General features: G+C 31.7%; 1 protein-coding gene across 7 annotated transcripts in view; it reads right to left on the reverse strand.

The window, feature by feature from the left end:
* LOC145252556 (5-aminolevulinate synthase, erythroid-specific, mitochondrial-like) overlaps positions 1–20,254 on the reverse strand; it is a 232,690-nt gene that overhangs the window by 144,868 nt on the left and 67,568 nt on the right. For 5 of the 7 annotated variants that reach the window (XM_080112112.1, XM_080112119.1, XM_080112111.1 and 2 more), the window contains exon 2: positions 18,129–18,183. The exons of the other annotated variants lie outside the window; for them this stretch is intronic. The gene's annotated coding sequence lies outside the window, so the exon portion shown is untranslated. The remainder of the gene's footprint in view (positions 1–18,128; positions 18,184–20,254) is intronic. 7 annotated transcript variants of the gene reach the window in all.

A 20,254-nucleotide genomic window follows, 5' to 3' on the forward strand; every position in this document is an offset into this window, starting at 1 on the left:
CAGATATCTAACTATTTTATGGGAACTACACAATGGTAATTCTACATTCCATTTTCAATAACATTCTGTATTTATTTTAACTTATGATCGGAATTCTCAATTCCAAATCTAGTTTTGCAAGTTCGAATCACCGGCTATCCTATCTCATATTTACTCACAAGAACAGGCGACTTGTAGAAAAGGCATGCTCCTAATTCTGGACCCAGATTGAGGCGGTGATTGAAGCTGAAAGTGGCTACATTGAATAGATGTCGGCTCTACTGCATAATCATTCCCTATCACAGACGGTTAAATTTCCGACACGTTTCCCAGACTAGCAAGATCAACATGCCTCACTTCTAGATCTATCTCTGAGCACAGTTCCTAATGATTGTATAACGAATGCCCACAGCCCACTCGGGAATGCTGATCACACTGTAATAATAGTAGAAATCGCCCTTAATTCTCAACCCAAAACTGAAGACCATTGCTCAAAACGAGGTATTACAAAAAGGCTGACTGAGAAGCCATCAGGGATCTCATCAGAGATACCCCATGGGGAAATATCTTTTCTCTTCCAGCTGAACAGTGCGCAAATGAGACCACTGAATGGTTCAAAACTGCAACTGAAGCACATGTTCCCACGCAGAAATTCTATAGCAAGCCCCACTCTCCACAATGGTTTACTTCTATTTGTGCAGCTGCCATTGCTCAAAGGCAGCATGCGTACCACAGATTCAACTGACATAAGTCCAGTTCAAACAGACAGAAGTATATAAAAGCTATAAATAATTGTAAGAGAGTAATAGCGACAGCTAAAACAAAATACACTGAAACCACCAGAAAACGCATCGAAGCACAGAAATTAGGAATCCGTGATTTTTGGAAAATCTACAACAATGTAGTAAATAACGGGCAGTCAACGATTTCCCCACTATCAAACAATCATGAAGTTGTTTGCACAGCAATCGAGAAGGCTAACCTGCGTGCCAGTCGGTTTGCCTCAAACTCTACATTAGACCCGGCACACCACTCACTCCCTGACTATCAAAGGATATTAAAACATCATTCAACCTCAACCCCCAACCTCTGTGGACTTGCCGGGTGTTATCTCCATGACACATATGAAGAAGAAGAAAAAAAAACTGTCTGTATTTCCTGAAGAAGAATATCATATTATTTGAAAAATTTAAAAAAAAAATTTCAATTTTATTTTAATAAATAGAAATGTTTATTAAAATCAATTTTACACTTATCTGATCTTTCAACTATTAAATCCTACATTCTTAATATCGAGTGCTTTTCAAACAATGGATTTTCTATTATATATATATATATATATTTTATTTTACAATCTCAAGTATTGACTTAATCCATCACAATTGTTTTCTGCAGACAGAAAATTTACTATCTGATTCGCCAGGCGGCAAAATTTTTTTTATTTTTTGACGTCATCTGAAGCAGACAGTAAATTTTTTTTCCACGGAAACAATTGTAATGGATTACGTCAATACTTGAAATTGTAAAATAAAAACAGTCAGCTCTTCTAGCGTATTGAGCACTTTTATCCTTTTTTTTTTAACCATATAAAGTTATAAAATATATATGGCGATTAAGCTACAAAGAATATTCCGCATTTGATCCACTCTAGGATTCTTCAGGCTTATGCAAGAATTTTGTGGTCGTCTCGCATTTTTATATATTCATCTTCTATTTAGTTTTTAGTTAGCCAATCAGCTTTCTAGTATCCACCTCACCCTTCCTAATCAGCCAATGAGCAGGCACGTACAGACATATTCAAAACATGAGGTTAGAAAGAACGACCACATGCGGATTTTTTTTTTTTTTTTTAAATAAACAAATATTTATTTAAAGTTTCAAATTTTTGGTTTAAAGCGAAGCCTTCATCTGGAATATTTTTAAAAACAATACATTTTTTCTTTTTCTTTTTTTTTCTTACTTGCCATGGTGTAGTTTGGCACAATTTATTTGTTGAAGATGTTGAATGTGTCCTGTCCTGTCCAGTCCAGTGGAGAAGCGCTCGTTCCTGCGCAAATGTGTAACAAAGAGAAGTAATCCACTTTTTCGAAGCACGGAGGAAATGAAATTCAAAACATGAGATTAGAAAGAACGACCACGTGCGGATATTTTTTTTTAAATAAAAAATATTTATTTAAAGTTTCAACACCTTTGACAAATAGACTGTGCAAAACTACACCCATGGCAAGTAAGAAAAAAAAATGTATTGTTTTTACAAACATTCCTGTTATAAGCCGAAATTTTGAAACTAAATATTTGTTTATTAAAAAAAAAAAAAATACGCACATGGTCGTTCTTTCTTACCTCATATTTTTAATTTCATTTTCCCCGTGCTTCTAAAAAGTAGATTACTTCTCTCTCTCTCTCTCTCTATATATATATATATATGGAAATCGCTCCAGACAAGGCATGAAACTACTTGATGTAAGGAGTTGAAAAAAAAAAAAAAAACTACTTTAAAATGTAAGATTCAAAAAGATTCTAAGAAAACAATTCTTCATTTGTCAGAAACATCACTCATAGAAATGTCAGGACAAAACAGTAAAATAAAACAAGAATGACGCGATGCCAAAAGTAAACCTAAGTTCCACTTTCTACTCCATTAAATGTTGCAGCCAATTTCAGCATTTCTATTCCTAATGTTATGTTGATCAAAGGTTGAATTTTGAGAAGGTATAAAGATTCTGTTGGTTTAATTTGTTATGTACAGTGGTATTTTTTTTAGCAGTGACAAACTTTGAATTGACAACTATTTTTTTTTCATTGCAGATTTGGTAACTAGCAGTTATTTTGAGTTCAGCTTGGTTTGGCAATTCATCATGAAGAGGTCGACACCTGAGCAGCATTTGAGAGAAACATTTGATGAACGAATAATTCCATGAAATGGACCTTGTCCATTAGATTATTTTCTTTGGGGATAATGTAAAGTCTCATGCATGCACTGATAAACGAGACACAATAGACCACTTGGGAAGACAACATTTGATGCACTATTGCCAAAATACAGCCTAATTTAATGTGTAGAGTTTGAAAGCTGGACCTGTAAATTACGCCATATATGCGCAAGCCACTGGGTCATATGCTGAAATTGTATTTAAATTCATCTTTGGAATAAACCACATAATTTTATTGTAAAAATATGTTTCTCGCCTCTAAAAAGAACACCCTATAGAACAAACACTAACCCTCAAACTCAAATATCGAATAGAAATCATCGATTACTGCTTTTTCATTGTATTCTCATGTCATCACATAACGTTTTCATTCTTTCTCATTTTATAACACTAAGAATTTGCTTGACTGCAAAAACGGGGACCATTTGCATAAGCAAATTTTTAAAGAAACGAGAAAAGCAAAAAATTATCTTGTACATAGTCTGGTCGAGATTCAATTCAGAATCTCTCACTAATTAGAGCCAACAAACAACTCCCTCCCAAATTTCCCTATGTGGACTGAAGCCACATTAGATGATGTAAAATTCACCCCTTCTCGTGTCCGCAATATTATAAAAAAAACTGAGGACACTTCAAAGGTGTGTGGGCCTGATCTCATCCCTGCTATACTAATCAAGAAATGTTCAGCCGAGCTAGCCCCCATACATTCCAAGCTCTACAATAAATGCCTTGCTGAATCTTGTTTCCCTAATAGCTGGAAGATGGCCTCTGTGGTACCAGTTTACAAGAATTCTGATGAAAGAATAGACCCTCTCAATTATCACTCCTCCCACTTTTCGCTAAAATCTTTGAGACCTTAATTAATCAAGCATTAGTTCACCACCTCGCAAAAGCAAATCTCTCTCTGACAAACGGTATGAATTCAGGAAATGTTCTACTGCAGATATTTTAACAGTCATTTCTGAATGCATTTACTATGTACTGGATAAAGTGGGTGGAGCCACAGCTGTAACCCTTAATATATCCAAGGCCTTTGGCGTAAAGGGCTGCTAATGAAAATTAAATCCTATAGTATAACTGGACGTATACTAAATTAGATCCTTCTTAGACAATAGAAGCATACAGGTTGTCATTGACGGATATACATGCAAGCAGCATAATTCATAATTATAAATTGAGCACTTTGCTGGATATTTTTTTCCAAAAAACTACTCATATATCTATAATATAAAGCTGAACGCCTGTGTGTGTGTCTGGTCACGAATAGGCTCTTATATGGTTGACTATTTATAAAAAACTGATCACATATAATAATAGAAGATATATCGAGACACAGGAATGGGTATGTTTGATCTGGCATAATGATGATTCATTAAAATTGTGGGGTCTGCGTACACGCCTGGTCCACAAAATATGGAAATAAAAAATAAAAAAAACGTTTACAAGTGTTTTTGATATAGATGTACATAAGAATACTTTAATAAGTATGTTTTAACTTAAATAGGGATGGTATGATAAAAATGTGGGTCTGCGTTCGTGCCTGGCCTCCATAAAATGGAAATAGGCACAAACTTTAAGATTTTTCATATCTATCTGCGTAAGTATACTTTGATAATTACGTTTAAGTTTGAAGAAATATGGTATAATAAAATTATGGGGTGTTCGTTTGCATCTAACCTCTATAGAATGGAAATATGTCAAAGTTTAACAAGGTTTTTTTAATATAGATCCACAGAATATTGTGATAAGTGTTTCAGTGTGAACAGGTACGGTATAATAAATTATGGGGTGTATCTATTTTATTTTTACTTTCATCATATTTTGCTTTGGTTTTGATACCCCCAAATTCGAAGCTATCTCTTTACAACCCTTCCTTTTCATAACCCATCATACTTTCATAAATCAGAGTCCATTTTCTGTAGGCTGTTTTTGAACCCAGTCAACAATGGGTACTCTTGCTAGTATATATATATATATATATATATATATATACTCTTTCTATTTGTGAGTGTTGTTTTATGTTGCAAAATAAAAGGAAAGAATAAAGCGATATGAAAATGGTTCCTAGTCATAGCAGCCCTTTTTATCCAAGTGGGAATGTGCCTTGTTTGGAATGAATAAATGAATTTAAAAAAAATATGTACAATACCCGACAAACCTGATTAGCAGCAAAATCTCACCCCTTCACTTTAGCGATCACTAGATGTTGAAAACCTTCTACTCTAATATAGGCACCGCCAAAAATGGCCGCAAAATCAAGTTGTTGTTTTTTAAAACGAAATTAAATTTATTAAAATCCATTATTTCTGAGTAACTTTTTTTTTCCAGAAAGATAAAACCCTGAATTTTATCACATAGAAAACAGAATAATGTAAAACTTTTTCTATTATTTTTAATCAAATTTTAAATGTTAAATTTTCCCAAAAAGTTAACAATTGACATTTTTTGTCTTGCACAAAAACGTTCATAAATATTTAAAAAAAAAAAAGGTTTTTGAAATAATTTATTCATTTATTTATTGTCTAACTAAGATTTAGGATGATTTTCTAAGAGAATATGCAAAAATATTATAATATAAGTACCTGGATTTCAAATAATTCCACTTATTCATATATGTAACCAGTTATTTCGCGTCGATCTAGAGTCTAGATCGACACTGTTTACGTTTGCATTTGATAAGAAGCAAACTATGGAAGACCAAACAGGCCAAAAAAACTTATTTTTCAATGACGAAAATTTCAATGTATTATTAAGCTGAGGCTGGCCAGTACCAGATGGGTGACCATTTGTATGAGTTTGGTTTTTAATGCGTATGTGTGTGGGGGCCAGGCTCCCCAAAATGGGGGGGGGGGGGGCAATTTAAAGCAGAATAAAAAAAAATTATTTCAGCGCGTTTGGTCCACCGTAGTCGAAAGGCGGCAAACGTTTTCAAACGGGATCGAAAAAAATGATGCTATTTTTAACACAAAGGGCACAATATTTATCGAATTTTTTTTTTGGTATCGATTCTTCAAAGCATGCCCTGTTTAATAATGGTCATGCATTATTCGGCTCGCTAAAAAAAAATTGTTAATTTATTTATCAAAGATTTTAAAATGGCTTTTTTCGTATAAATATTAAAAAAATTTTTTTTTTGTTTTGCTTTACTTAAATTAATTATTTTACTTAACATATTCACCGAATTTCACACTTCAAAACTCAAAAGCGGGATAATTAAACACAATCGAAGTTCTGATATTCAGACGTCAAAATAAGGTATGCAAACAATTTTTTTTTTTTTTTTTTTTAAATCTATAATTCTGTCCCTTACAACAACACAATATGTTGTGTTCAGTTTCAGATGATTATTTTAAGCATATTTGTTCCCACTTCAAAACAAGGGGGGGGATTGTAAGCAAAAAAAAATATATATATAAATATCGTTTATGAAAAATAAGTACACCGTTATAAAGTTCATTCTTCTCTTAATAATCGCTGAAAATTTCGTATTGATCGGATAATTACCTGATTTTTGGTAGATTTTTAAAAAGACGGTCCGTCAAAAAGTACTGACCTGCCCCTCCAGTTTTGGCGGTGCCTACTCTAATACCTGTCCTCTTCAGATTTCTAGACTTTAGAATTCTGTCTCTGTTTCCAGCTTCTCTGACTGTACTCACATGTAGAAGTTTAAATGGAATGTGAATCTTGCTCATCTCCTCACATAGACCCCAGTAGATATGATCCCAAATAATAGCCTCTTACGTTCAAGTATCAATATGCCTTGTCTGGGAATGAACAAAAATGAAATAAATAAACAATAAATAAGGAAGGAAACGCAGTGACTTAGCATACCAGTTGAGCTTTGTTTTTTGGATGTATGATAAGGAGAGTATGACTCATACTCTCCTTTACCATATACCTCAGTAGTCAGAACCAAAAGGATTTTTTAAACTGTTTTCCATTTTATTTCTATCTTCAGTCAGTGAAGTAGCGATCTTTCCAAACCAAGACAGTTTAAATTTGTGACCTTTTTAGAGGGCTAAATTTATCAACATTAAAAACCGACCCTGTATAAATAAATAAATAAATAAATAAATAACAAACGGTGACCGCAAGTAAAAAAAAAAACACTAAAACGAAACTATATGAAACAAGGGAAGTCACTCAAACTGACTAAAAATAGTTATCTCCCTTTACATAATTTTTTTTATCTCCTTTCACGATAATTATTTTATTTTCTACATGTCATGGTGTCAGTTTCTTTCTCCAAGCAATAATGTACTCCGAAGTCACTGTTAGGAGGGAGATAACTGCGTTTGACTAAGCGATTTATTTATTTTTTTCTGGAGATAATTTGATGTCAGCATTATAGTCTGGAAATAAATAAAAAAATAAAGGAAAAAACGAATCTCTTAATCGAACGGAGCGATCTCTCTTACATCAATGATTTGTGTAAACATAATTGGTAATAACTAAGACAATGACAACAGCATATTCTTTTCATTGGCGCTGTTTTACAGTTTGTCAGTGTGCAGAGAGAGAGAGAGAGAGAGAGAGAGAGAGAGAGAGAGAGAGAGAAAGAGAGACAACTCTCGTTCATTTTTTCATCTCATAATTTAGGACGTAATATTTGTTATTAAATCAAAACATTGGTTGGTTTTAGCATCGTAAATTATGATATTGAAACAGAAACGATTCTCTCAATAGTTGCGTAAAGACTACATTTTGTATTATTAATGCTATCAATTTTGTTAGATTATAAAACGAAAATCGTCAGTTTTCTTGTTTTAATGGTTTGATTTAATAAAAAAAAAAAAAAAAATATCACGTCTTAAATTATGAAGTGAAAAAAAAAAAAAAATGAACGAATCTTTTAGTAAACGAGAGTTGTCTCCCTCTACACAATGACAAACTGTAAAACAGCACCATTGAGTGTGTATTCGTTGATAACTTATATGTTTTTATATAGAGTGGTGTGGTTCTCGGTTGATTAACGGTGTCTGTGTCGTATAATATACTCAAGAGTCAAAACAATAAGAATTTGCTGTTGTCATAGCCCTAGTAATAACGTAGTTTTCAAACAGTTCAAAAATTGTATATATAAAAATTGTAGGTTTTATATTTAATTTTTTTTTTTTTTCAGTAAATATAGAATTTATAACACAAAAATTATTATTTGAACAAGGAATACACGACATTTAAAGTTATTTCCTTAATCAATGGATTTTTGAAGTAAGGCTCATCTCAGCTCCTCAGAGGAATATCTTCAGCAAAATATTCATTATGGATAAACATAATTTTGCTTTTTAGCACACACATTGAAAATATATTAAAGATTAAAATCTTTTAAAGAAACAGAACCCCCCACCCCTCAGAAAATGTTGTCTTATGTTCCAAACTGGTTTTTAAGATTTCAGAGGCACCACTCGAATCAGATGCCTGAATTCCATATCTTTTTATTGAGGAGGCACAAGTGCAATGATTCATTAGAGCACATTCCATTAAAAAAAACTTGTAAAACAGGCAACAGTGATGTAACATTGTGGCGATATGACAGGGGTTGGAGCCTAATTGACAAAGAGGGATCTATTAGATTGGAGACTCTTTTTTGTTAATAAATATTTGTCAACTATCTTTATCTTCACTTCCGTTTTATTTTTAGATAAATAATCTGCTGAAAAATTGAGTGTAAACATTATTTTGGGAGAGACTAATAGTAGATGCACCAGCCCAGATGTGGCAACAATATTCCATGCATGGGCGAATAGTGGCCTTGTACATATCCCCCAACGAACCCGCTTAAATACAAAATCACACCCCTTCACTGTTGAGGTCACTAAATGCCAGAAAGCTTTCTACTCGAAAAGTTTCTTCCCTCAAACAGCTAGACACACACACACACACACACACACACACACACACACACACACACACACACACACACACATATATATATGTATATATTGGGGAGAACTTGAATGCCTACTAGACACTATCCTCGGGTGTCTAAGGTCTCTCTGTACAGGGGTTTGTCAGAACAATCTGGCATGAGGATACTTTTTCCATAGAAATAAACCTTGACCAAATATTCAAAATTACATTTTGTATTCGCTGCCGAAATAAGATCTCCTCACTACGGCCACTCCACAGCTTTTCCGAGGAATGGTGCACCTTCCCTAAGTGATATTACCTCAAGTAATAGCACAAAGCTGGATACTCCACCAGACTAGATAAATTCTTGTCCTGGAATCCAGTAAGACCAAGAGACCAACATGAAAGATATACTACAACGTATAAAAATGGTTAATTGGGGAGAGGAAAATTATGTTCTCAATTCTTTACTAACTCAGTGCTTGAGAGATAAAGAACTTAAATGGAACATTCGAATATCTATGTATCTCATATAGAGTTCAAGTGTTAGCCCCTGGTTGTGGGCCCCTTGATTTCTGAGAACTTCGACTGAAGTAAAATAAAACAAAGGGAGAAACCATATTCTTGTGTAGTATGTGGCTCTTCTTTTGCAAGTAAACAAGAAAGGATATATATATATATATATATATATGTATATATATATATATATATATATATATATATATATATATATATATATATACACACATGCAGTGAGTAGCAAAAGTACATTGTTTTTTTATTTTTTATTTCTCAAGAAATATGAAGTTAATTTGAATCAAATTTACACTCAATCTTTCACCAAATATTATCAATCTAAAAATAAAACAGAAATAAAGATATACTTAGTTGACAAATATTTATTCACGAAAAATCAAATTACACATATGCAAAAGTATTCAACACCCTGTCAAATTTCATTCTTAACCAGTCATTTAATCTTGCTACAATAGTTCAACCAATCAGAAAGCATCCCAGAGTTCCGGCTCCTTACAGGTCAGTTGATAACAGGTCTCAGACACTGCACAGATTGCATCTTTCATTACTGTTTTTAAATGGTTAAAACAAAGGAGTTGAAAAATATATGCACCAGGAAATCAAACCAAGGCATAAAGATGGAAAGGGGTACAGGAAAATAGCTTCAGAACTAAAGTTAGTGGTGAGTACAGTTGAGGCTGTCGTGAGAAGGTGGAAAACAACGGGTGGTAATGCTAAAAATCTTCTAAGAAGTAGTCAGTCACGTAAATTAAATGATGTTACTGATATTAGATTGCTCGTAATGTAAAGAAAGAACCATTTCTGACTCATCTAGAAATTCAGAAAGATCTGCAGGAAGCAGGTATTGAAGTAAGCAAGGACACAAGAGATCATTGAATGGCTTGTATTCTAGATCACCGAAAAAGACTCCATTGTTGAGTCCTAGACATGTGAAAAATCGTTTGAAATTTGTTTATAAATATCAATGTGAATCGGATCACTTCTGCAACCAAATTATTTGATCAGATGAAACAAAAATTGAGCTTTTTGGAGGAAATATGCGCACCCGTGTATGGAGGAAAAAAGTGCACAGAATTTAAACCATCTAATACCATTCCCACTGCAAAATTTGGAGGTGGAAGTGTGATCATTTGGGGGCTGTTTTTCTGCAAACGGAGTTGGAGGAATGGAAATCATAGAAGGGAAAATAAATGCAGTGAAATACATAAAGATTTTGCCAACACATCTGCTCAAGATGGCCGCAGATTTAGGATTGGATCATGACTTTATCTTCCAGCAAGACAATAATCCAAAGCACAAGGCTTAAATAACTATGAAATGGTTTAAGGATAGTAGGATTCTGGTGTTCTACAGTGGCCTAGCCAGTCACCCGACCTAAATCCCATCGAAAACCTGTGGAAAACTTTGAAGTTAATGGTGCATGCAAGAGATCCCAAGAATATCAAGGAATTGAAAAAAGTTTGTAAGAAGAATGGCTGAAACTACCAGCAAATCCTAGTAAAAAAAACTAATAGGCAGTTATGGAAAGCGTTTGGAGGTTGTAAGGCAGAATAGAGATACGCAACTAAATATTAGTAAACATGTTAAAAACTTTTGCATCCGAGTAATTTGATTTTTTGTTAATAAATATTTGTCAATAAAGTATATCTTTATTTCCATTTTATTTTTAAATAAATAATATCTGTTCAAAGATTGAGTGTCAATTTCATTCAAATTAATTTGAGATTTGGTGAGAAATACGAAAAAAAAACAAAAAAAAAACAATGTACCAAATACTTTTGCTACCCACTGTGTGTATATATATATATATATATATATATATATATATATATATATATATATATACATAATCTAAAGAAACTAAGTAAAAAAAAAATGTAAAAATAAAAAATGCAGTTTAAATCCCCCCCCCCCCACAAAAAAAACTAAATTCAATCTATTACAAACTTAGCACCTACATATTCCTACTTCTAAAATATATATTGTATAAGATACAATATAGAGTAATATAATAATTTTCCAAGTTTTCCCAGTTGGTCATTTATTGCGTCTTAAAAGATAGTCATTACAATATTGTTTTGTATTGCGACTAACAAATCTACAAAATTATGTTATTGCTGCATATTTAGTCACATACTATCAGATGTTTTATAAAACTTAGAAAAAACACCATTTTGGATAACTTACATGGTTAATGCAACTGACGCCCTACCATTCCTTGTTTCAAAGATTATGACTGTACTGTATATATTTTGACGTATATCCATTTTCTTTGTATTTGTTGTGGATTATTGTTATATTTTTATTTTAAATTTAATTAGTTTTTTATCCATTTTTTTTTAAATTTATTTTACCATTCTTAGAGTCCTATTTTTAAGTTATATTAATTATTATATTAAATTATTATAATTTATTTTCAAGTTAGAGTATTCTTATTAAGTGATTTAACTTAAATTCAAAACTATGTTTTTTGCTTAATTTCCTTTCTTTTGTTTACATTCTTCGAAGGCTTCATTAATAGTTGAATTTAAATTCCACAAATTTTTGTAGCATCGTCACTAGTGAAAATGTGATTTCTTAAATGCATTTGTATTTAGATTATTTCTTATATCAACTTTATTTACGTTATGTGTGCTAAGTTTTTAAATTTTCATTAGAAGTACAATTATTCTTTCTATCTTGATCTCCATTAGTAGTCAACTCTTGAAAACTCAACATCTCAGAATCTTATTCACCTTATTTTCAACTTAAATGAAATTTCAGCTGATGGAATATAAACTCACTTATTATTTTTATTGCTAACCTATTCTAATTAATTTTACATTTTGTATGGTCTTTGCTGACTTAAGTCCAATATTATATGCATATTTATAATTCCTGATCCATTTTTGGTCCCCCGACAAAAGGCGGGCGGACCTGTAAATTCATCCTTGTCCGTTTTTCAGTCCGCACTTTTTGCAATAACTATGCTTTGGAATTTTTTGAAATTTTGCACAAACATTAAACATAATATGAGTAAAAAAGTAACAGAACGGATTTTCTGTGAAAACTCTGAGAGGCATATTTTTGTACATACTTGTTTTTATTTCTTTGACAAAAAAACAAAAAAAACAAAAAAAAAAACATACCATCATTTGATTTGATTGGTGTCTGCACTTGCTCGTGTGCTTATGTGTGTGTGTGGTTGTATCTGAACGTTTAGTTCAAGTGGCAACATTTACATGTATAGTAATTCATCAGATATTGGGATTCGTACATGTATCTCATATCAACATCAACTTGGTAAGTTTCAGGTCAGAAGCTGAGCTGATTTTACTTTGAAAAATAAAATTAGTAAAAAAACAACAAAAAAACAAAAAAAATCGTATTCGAAATTTAACGGATAGTAATATTGTTAGGTGAGAAATAATGAAAATAGAATATGTTTATTAAGCATATCTATTTATTACTGAGCACTTCTATAAACAAAAGGATTCTTTAAATTTCTTACCCTGTAAATGTATATAACTTTTCTTTTGAGGAAATTGTATAAAACAAAATTTAAAAAAAAAAAAAAAAAAAAAAAAAAATTTTTTTTTTTTAATGAAAACAGAGAAAACAACTGTGGAAGACAACAATTTTTTTTTTCGGTTTAAAAAAAAAGTGTTGTTTTTCAAAAGTTTTAAATAAATAATCTTTTCTTTTAGCTAAGATGAGAAAACTTGCAACTTATGCTTTTACAAAAAAAAAACAAAAAAACATGGAAACAACTATAAAAAAAAATGTACTTTTTCCTTTTTCACAGAAATTTAAGTATTTTAAAACATGTTTTGGTTTTGCTAAATCTTTTTTTAGGAGGAGGAGGAGGAGGAGGAGGAGGAGGGGTTTTCCATCCCCCCCCCTCGAAAGGTTTTTTTGTTGATGTTTGTTTTTGCTAAATTTTTAGAGAGGACCCCTTTTTACTTCATACAGCATGCTGTTATTTGTTTTAGATTAAAAAGAAAAAAAATTGTCGCAATGGCTTTCACGATTTCATTGAAATTTGTCTGCTGACAGCTGATTGACTGAACATATTTTTTGCCGTCATTTTTTGACTGATTGCCATAACCTACCAGAAGATGCCAAACATGAAGTTAGGTCAAGTTCTGGCTAAGTAACTAACTTTTCATCAAATCTACCAAAATTTATGATCAATAGCTGTTTACAGGACTCGAGTATTTATATCCCATGGTAACCCTGGTTTAAAAAAAAAAAAAAAAAAATTTTTTTCAAACATCTAAAAATAGATTTATTTTTTATTAAACCCAAAAGTCAAAAATCATTTAGCCTTTCCTTTTCAGTTCAAAAATTAAAGGAATTTTATGAATGCAGCTTTAAAAAAGCTTATTGACAAATGAAAATGGGTCATAGAAAAGAAAGGTGACTACCAAAAATGATTAAATAAATCTGATATGTTTTTTATTTTCGTTTTTATTTGAAGACGGGCAGAAATTCTTTATGACCCGACGCATCAAAAATATTTTTAACGTGTCTAAGCGGAAATAGAGTTGAACGATTTACTTAAAAACTGAAAGTAATTGAAAATATTTTTTTAAAACTGCAGCACTCTCTTCCACCTCCCACATAATTTTTCTATTTTTACTGCGGCGTGACAAGGTATGGAAGTCAAAATTGGTCCGTGAGGATAAGGGCAGGGGGGAAATAATACAAGAACAATACAATGAATGTGTATAATGCGAGCCTTAAAGACGGGCTTAGTTCTGATGAGCTCAGAGTAAGATTAATATTGGGCAGTATACTGAGATGTGCAAAACAGGAGGACTCTGATGATATGGTCACGTTGAGAGAATAGATGAGAGTTCTTGGGTTAGTAGATGTAGAAAAGTTAAGGTAACATGTTCAGCTCACAAGAGAAGGCAAGGAAAACATGGGAAGAAGTGAAAAATAAAGTCCTGGCCAGAGATAGTTTAGTTTAGAAGTCAATTTCTAAAAGTCGTTCAATGCATGTCAGCATCGTAAAATGGATGTTAAGCTGAATACGATGATGATGATGATAGTTGTTGAGCATCATTCATTCGTTTCGTATGAATCTGATGATTATTGTTGGCATTCGTTTCCCCTGATATCTATCTAGTTAGAATTGTTTTCTAGAAAGACATTGGATACTTTTAGGAGGGACCACGGGAAGGTTGCCAACATCCTTAAGTGAAAATGTTTCTGTGAAATGAACTGGATTTGAACTTGGTACACTTAGGTTGTCAGTCCATGTCGTTCACCACTTAACCACCATCACCTCCCTGTTGGTGTTGATGATGATAGTGGTTTGGCTCATTAGTTAAGCAGTTAAGATAACACTTCTGTGATGTAGTTTCTCTTTCAAATTCCTAAGTTCGAATCCTGGAAGATATTTTTTTTTTTGTGTGTGTGTGTGTGTGTGTGTGTGTGGTTTTCCTTCTTTATTTTTGTAGACTAAATTAATTGTTTATTCAATTGTATTACCCATGCAAACGCTAGTGTCATGCAAAAAAAAAAAAAAAAAAAAGGCTGATTTTGTCAATGATTGAAGACAAGCATGAGTTCAGAATCCCCTCACTACCACTACGAAAAAAATCTAAGAAAATCCAAACCAATTAGAATTGCTGTTCTTCAGTCATGCATTTATTTAGGCTTTCAAAATATTTCTGTTAAAAATTATTCTCAATTTTATTGCAACAATTTGGCCTGAAGCAGCTTAGTCTAATAATACAGTTGCTGAAACATATATGCACATATGTAACCAAAAACGGTTGTATATAAATAACTATAAATAATTAGACTGAACTGAATATATTAAAAAGAAATTATGTCTGAAAATGTTATGCATAGGTAATACTGCTATTGAATGAAACTATTCAATGGGGTGAGAACATGGTGGTATTTCATCAACATTGTTGGGGTGCCATGATATATAATACCATTTACTTTTAAATTTCAGAAACAGTTTTTCATGATAAATAACTGATGATCCCCAAAATAATATTAGGACTAACATAAATTCTTGGAAACAAACTAATGCAGTAACTGCAGAGAGAGATGTAATAGTTCAGTGGTGTGTGCCAAGTTCGAATCCAGGTCATTCAACAAAAACACTTTCAAATTAGGGATGTTGGCAACCTTCATGTTCTCCATCCTGTAAGTACTCAATACCCTTATAGAAAGAATTCTTTACAGAAAGATATCAGGGAAACGAATGCCAACAAAATCATCAACAACAAAGAACTTAAGATTGGGATTGAAAGTTTCAAAAAAAATTTTTTTATATAGTTTTTAAGGTTGAAAATCTTCCAAGACTATATATATATATATATATATATATATATATATATATATATATATATAAACTAACCTGGGTGCCCAGCATTGCCTGAGTGTTTGGAGGTGTGTGTTGAGCAAAAAAAAAAAAATAAGTTGTAGTAGAAAAACAGGCTCGAACCTGTACCGCGAAGGAGGAAAAGAACGTGAAAAAAAAAAAAAAAGACGTCTTTGACGTTGCGTCCATCGCCAAACCGAAAGTAGCAAAGGTTTAAATAAAGACTAATTAATCAAAAAGAGGAGATGACTTTCTAAAATATTGGCGAAAAAAGCGACCCCCCCCCCAACCCTGTAGAAAAGTGCCCAGTTGAGGATGAAAGAATGTTTTTAGCCAATTTTTTGACATTTGTTGTCCGAAGGGTCGATCTTCAAAACGATATCAATCCAGTGAAAATCCGTCGCCTCTGTCGAAAGTTTTAGGCAGACATACATACATACATTTAAATGGACAGGTGAGATTTATATTATAGCAGATAACAAAACAGCTATATTTCAAATTCCAAGATGTTATTCATCTTAACATTTATTTATTTCAACATGCCAAAATGTCCACTTTTGATAGAACCTGATTCTTAGTTCAGAAACAATCATAATTATTATGTTAATTTTGAATATTTTCGGCACCAACTCTTCAGAAAAGTAGAAACTTTTTAACTTTAAAAAGAAAATAAAAAAGAAATGAGCATGATCACATAAAAAAAAAAACAAAAAAACATTTACATTGTGTGTTATTACATCCATGTTTGATTTAATAGGAAAGTTATTCACGCTTTTTAACATTTTTTTTTTTATTAATATAGCGTTTCCCTAATGTTTGAATCAACAGTAAAAATATCTCCTGCAATAATTTTTTTATTTATTATATTAAAATAACTAATATTTATTACCTAAAATTATGTTAACAATGGTTAAATCTACAACGAGTGTATTTGGGTTTGTAATATGAAACTAACTTATTTCATAGATGTTTGTTTTATTTATTTTTTCCTATAAGTAAAAAATTATATATATATATATATATATATATATATATATATATATATATATGTTATTGAAAAAATATATTTTTCTTATTATATATCAATCCATATATAAGAAGCTCAATGTGATTACAGAGCAATATATAGAATAAATAGCAAAAGTTATATTCCAAAATTCATGATGTTGACGATCTTATAATTTATTCCGTTAAATCAGTTGATTTATATAATTCTTGACAGTATCTGTTTCGTAGCGGAAAATCAATCACTTAATTATTATATCAATCAGTGAATCTTAACTCATCAGAAGAAATAGCAACAATCAATCCGTCAAAAGGAAATGAAATGCGATTTGACATGGTAAAAATCTGAAAATTGGAAGAGAAGCTGCAGATACCTTTATATTTTTCCATTACGCCATATATATATATATATACACACACACTAGTGTACACTCTCTGTCAAAAAAAATAAATAAAATGGAACAAAATATGTTCTGTCAGTGTTTGCACTAATAATCTAATAAAATGATAGAATTATCTCAGCAATTCATTGTTTTCCATAAATTATTTCCAAGGATCAAAAGAAAAACTGACTTTTTACTAAGAGTGGAGAATTTATTTCTTAATTTCCAAATTCATTTCACGGTGATACATGTTTATTCACACAATTCTGGGGCAGCACGTTCTGGACTGCAGAAGAGAATGTGAAAAGAGATCGCCTATAGAGGTGTGCGTCTGACTTGCTATTTGCTTTGTTACTTCCCTTCTGGAGGCTAGAAAAAAAACAAAACAAAACAAACATGTATTTATTTTTGCTTTGTTACTAGCTAACTTATTTGTGACGGGATGGATATATTATATTTATATAAGAATAAGCAAACATTGGTTTTTATTATAAACTTGCGTCCTTTTATTTTACAAGCACCCATGTTTGCCCAGCTGGGCAAACTTGAGTCCTTGTACCAGAAAAATATTCTGTAAATAAAATGTTGTTTAGTAAATAATTATTTTTTTTAATTTTGTTTTTGCATTTCCATATACCAAACATGGATATAAATAACACTAAAACATCCGCTGAGTCATAAGCTACATTTCGAACCGCCTGCCTGTCTCTCACTCACACAGTAAATCGAACTTATTAAGGGAGATAATAATTTCCGGTGAATACCGGAAAAGTATCCAGTAAATAAAACGTTTAGTAAATCGTTATTTTTTTGCATTTCCATACACCAAACATGGATATAAATATCACTAAAACATCCGCTGGGTCATAAGCTTCATTTCGGTACCTAACTTGCCTGGGTGGATTGCCTGTAGGCAGAGACAAATCGCGTCACACACAGTACGAAAATTTATAATAGGATTAAAACACATTTCATTCATCAATTTGTTATGAGCGCAAAACAAAACCTTTCTCATGAATTCATTTGTATAAAGATTCACATTTTTGTAAATTTTGATACAAATTCATGTATCTTTGTGACCATAAAGAAAGGAAAAGAAAGAAATCAATTTACCTTTTCACTTGCAATTTAGAAATAGATCGCAACTGGTTGAAAATCAAGTCCCCTCCTTTAAAGAAAAAAAAAAAAAAAAAAAAACATTTGAACACAAATACTAAATATTTGCCGGGAAAATAAAACATTGCGAAAATGAACAATTTTTTTTAGATTAACATTAAAATAATTATTGGATTAAAAAAATTGATGCAGAGTTTGTTTAGATTTTCAATATCCATTTTCAAGGACATTACAAAGTTTTTTAAGGCCTTCTCCGGACAAAATATAAGTTTTCAAAACAAAATTAGGGGTTTCTTCTGTTGTTTTCAAAACAAAATTAGGGGTTTCTTCTGCTAATTTTGTTTTGAAAACTTATATTTTGTCCGGAGAAGGTCTTATCCACAGCTATTCGAAAAAGTGGTAAAAATAAGTCAAATATTACTATAGCCAATAACAGTTACATGTTTTTTGGTGTTTTTAAGTAGTTTTAAATGCTTTTTATTTAATCTCTTTACAGCTTTTAATTTCCAACCAAGATGGCTGCCGTCTTGTCCACTTTTTTGGCAGGCTCGCCTAATTTTAAATTATTCCATTTTTGTTTTTGTTTTTTGGAGGGGGTGGGGATTCGCCATTGGAGAGTCTCCGTATTTATTTCGATTTTATTTTTAATATGTCAACACGAATTTTTACTGGACATAAAGAATGCAATTTTCAAGACCTTTTCAAGAAAATTTCAACCTACCTGCATCATTTTTTTGGTGTTTTTAAGTAATTTTAAATACTTTTTATTTCATCTCAAATATTAACTCTCTTTACGGCTTTTAAATTTCCTACAAAGATGGCTGTCTATTTTTTTTTTGGCCTGGCCAGTCTCATTTCCGGTTATCACAAATTTATTGGGGAGAGGGGGCAGGAATTCATTATTGGAGAGTCCTGTCCATGCAAGGAAAGTTTTTTTTTTTTGAGAGGGGAGGGTAACTTTGATTTATGGCAGCCACTACTAACTACTCCCACCTCTTGTGCCCCCCCCCCCCTCCTAAAAAATTAAATTATAAATGAGAGAAAAAAAATCAAGCTGGATTTGAATCACTCCCTAAAAGAAAAAAAAAAATTTTTTTTAAAATTTGCAATAAACAAAAACTAGGCCATCCAGGGGGGGAAAAATAGAGTTATATCCCTTTATCACGAATCTACCCTAGGTAGTCTTGTGATAAAGGGATGTAATTCTTGTATCCACAATAATACTGTGCAATTTCAGAACAATGTGCTTTGAATTTATTTTCGATTATTTCAAAAATATTTTAACGGTATTTTTTATTAATAATTAAAAAAATAATGGTATTTATTTTGATTTTAGTTTTAATATTTTGACTTTATCTTTACCAAACATAACGAATATAATTTTCAAGGCCTTTTTAATATATTTTCAAGACATTTTCCATATTTTCAAGGTAATAATGGAAATAAAGCCTTTTCAAAAGGATGAAATCAAAATTCAAGGACTTTTCAAGTTTGTGCAAACCCTGTGATAACAATAACGCCTTTTTTTTTCAAAACCAAGATGGACATTAGATAAACTTGTGACTGTTATTGCATATACATAAGCAATAAATAAAACGATACGTCTCTCATGTAAAGTTGAATTACATTGAAATAGAGGGTCTTCACTTTACTGTTAATCGTTAATGTGAAAAAGGAGACCAAATTTCGCAAGGTATACGTTTAACACCAAGTTTTTAAAACATTTCCCTTCAGTATGTAAGTGTAAATGAAAAAAAAAAATTTTATTACAAAAAAATAATGCTCAAAAATAAACAAGTGTGTTATCCAGGATTATGCAAAGATATACATTCACATTAGATCCTCTGTGTAATCACACCAGTGTTTGCTCAGAGACATATAGACGATCTCCTTTCGCATTCTATTCTACAGTCCTGAACATGCTGCCCCAGAATTGTATGAATGCACATGTATCACCGTCAGATTTTCGGAGTTCTGTATTGGTTAACTATCATGATGTTCCTAAATCTTATACTACATTCCTTAATTAGCTTAGTAACCTTTGCCTATAGATAACGGTTTTATGATCATGACTTAATAAAAAAATTTTTAAAATGATGATCAATATCGGTAAAGAAATAAAG

The sequence above is a fragment of the Euprymna scolopes genome, chromosome 29 (assembly GCF_053919585.1).
Source record: "Euprymna scolopes isolate OS-2025 chromosome 29, ASM5391958v1, whole genome shotgun sequence".
Lineage (NCBI taxonomy): Eukaryota > Metazoa > Mollusca > Cephalopoda > Sepiida > Sepiolidae > Euprymna > Euprymna scolopes.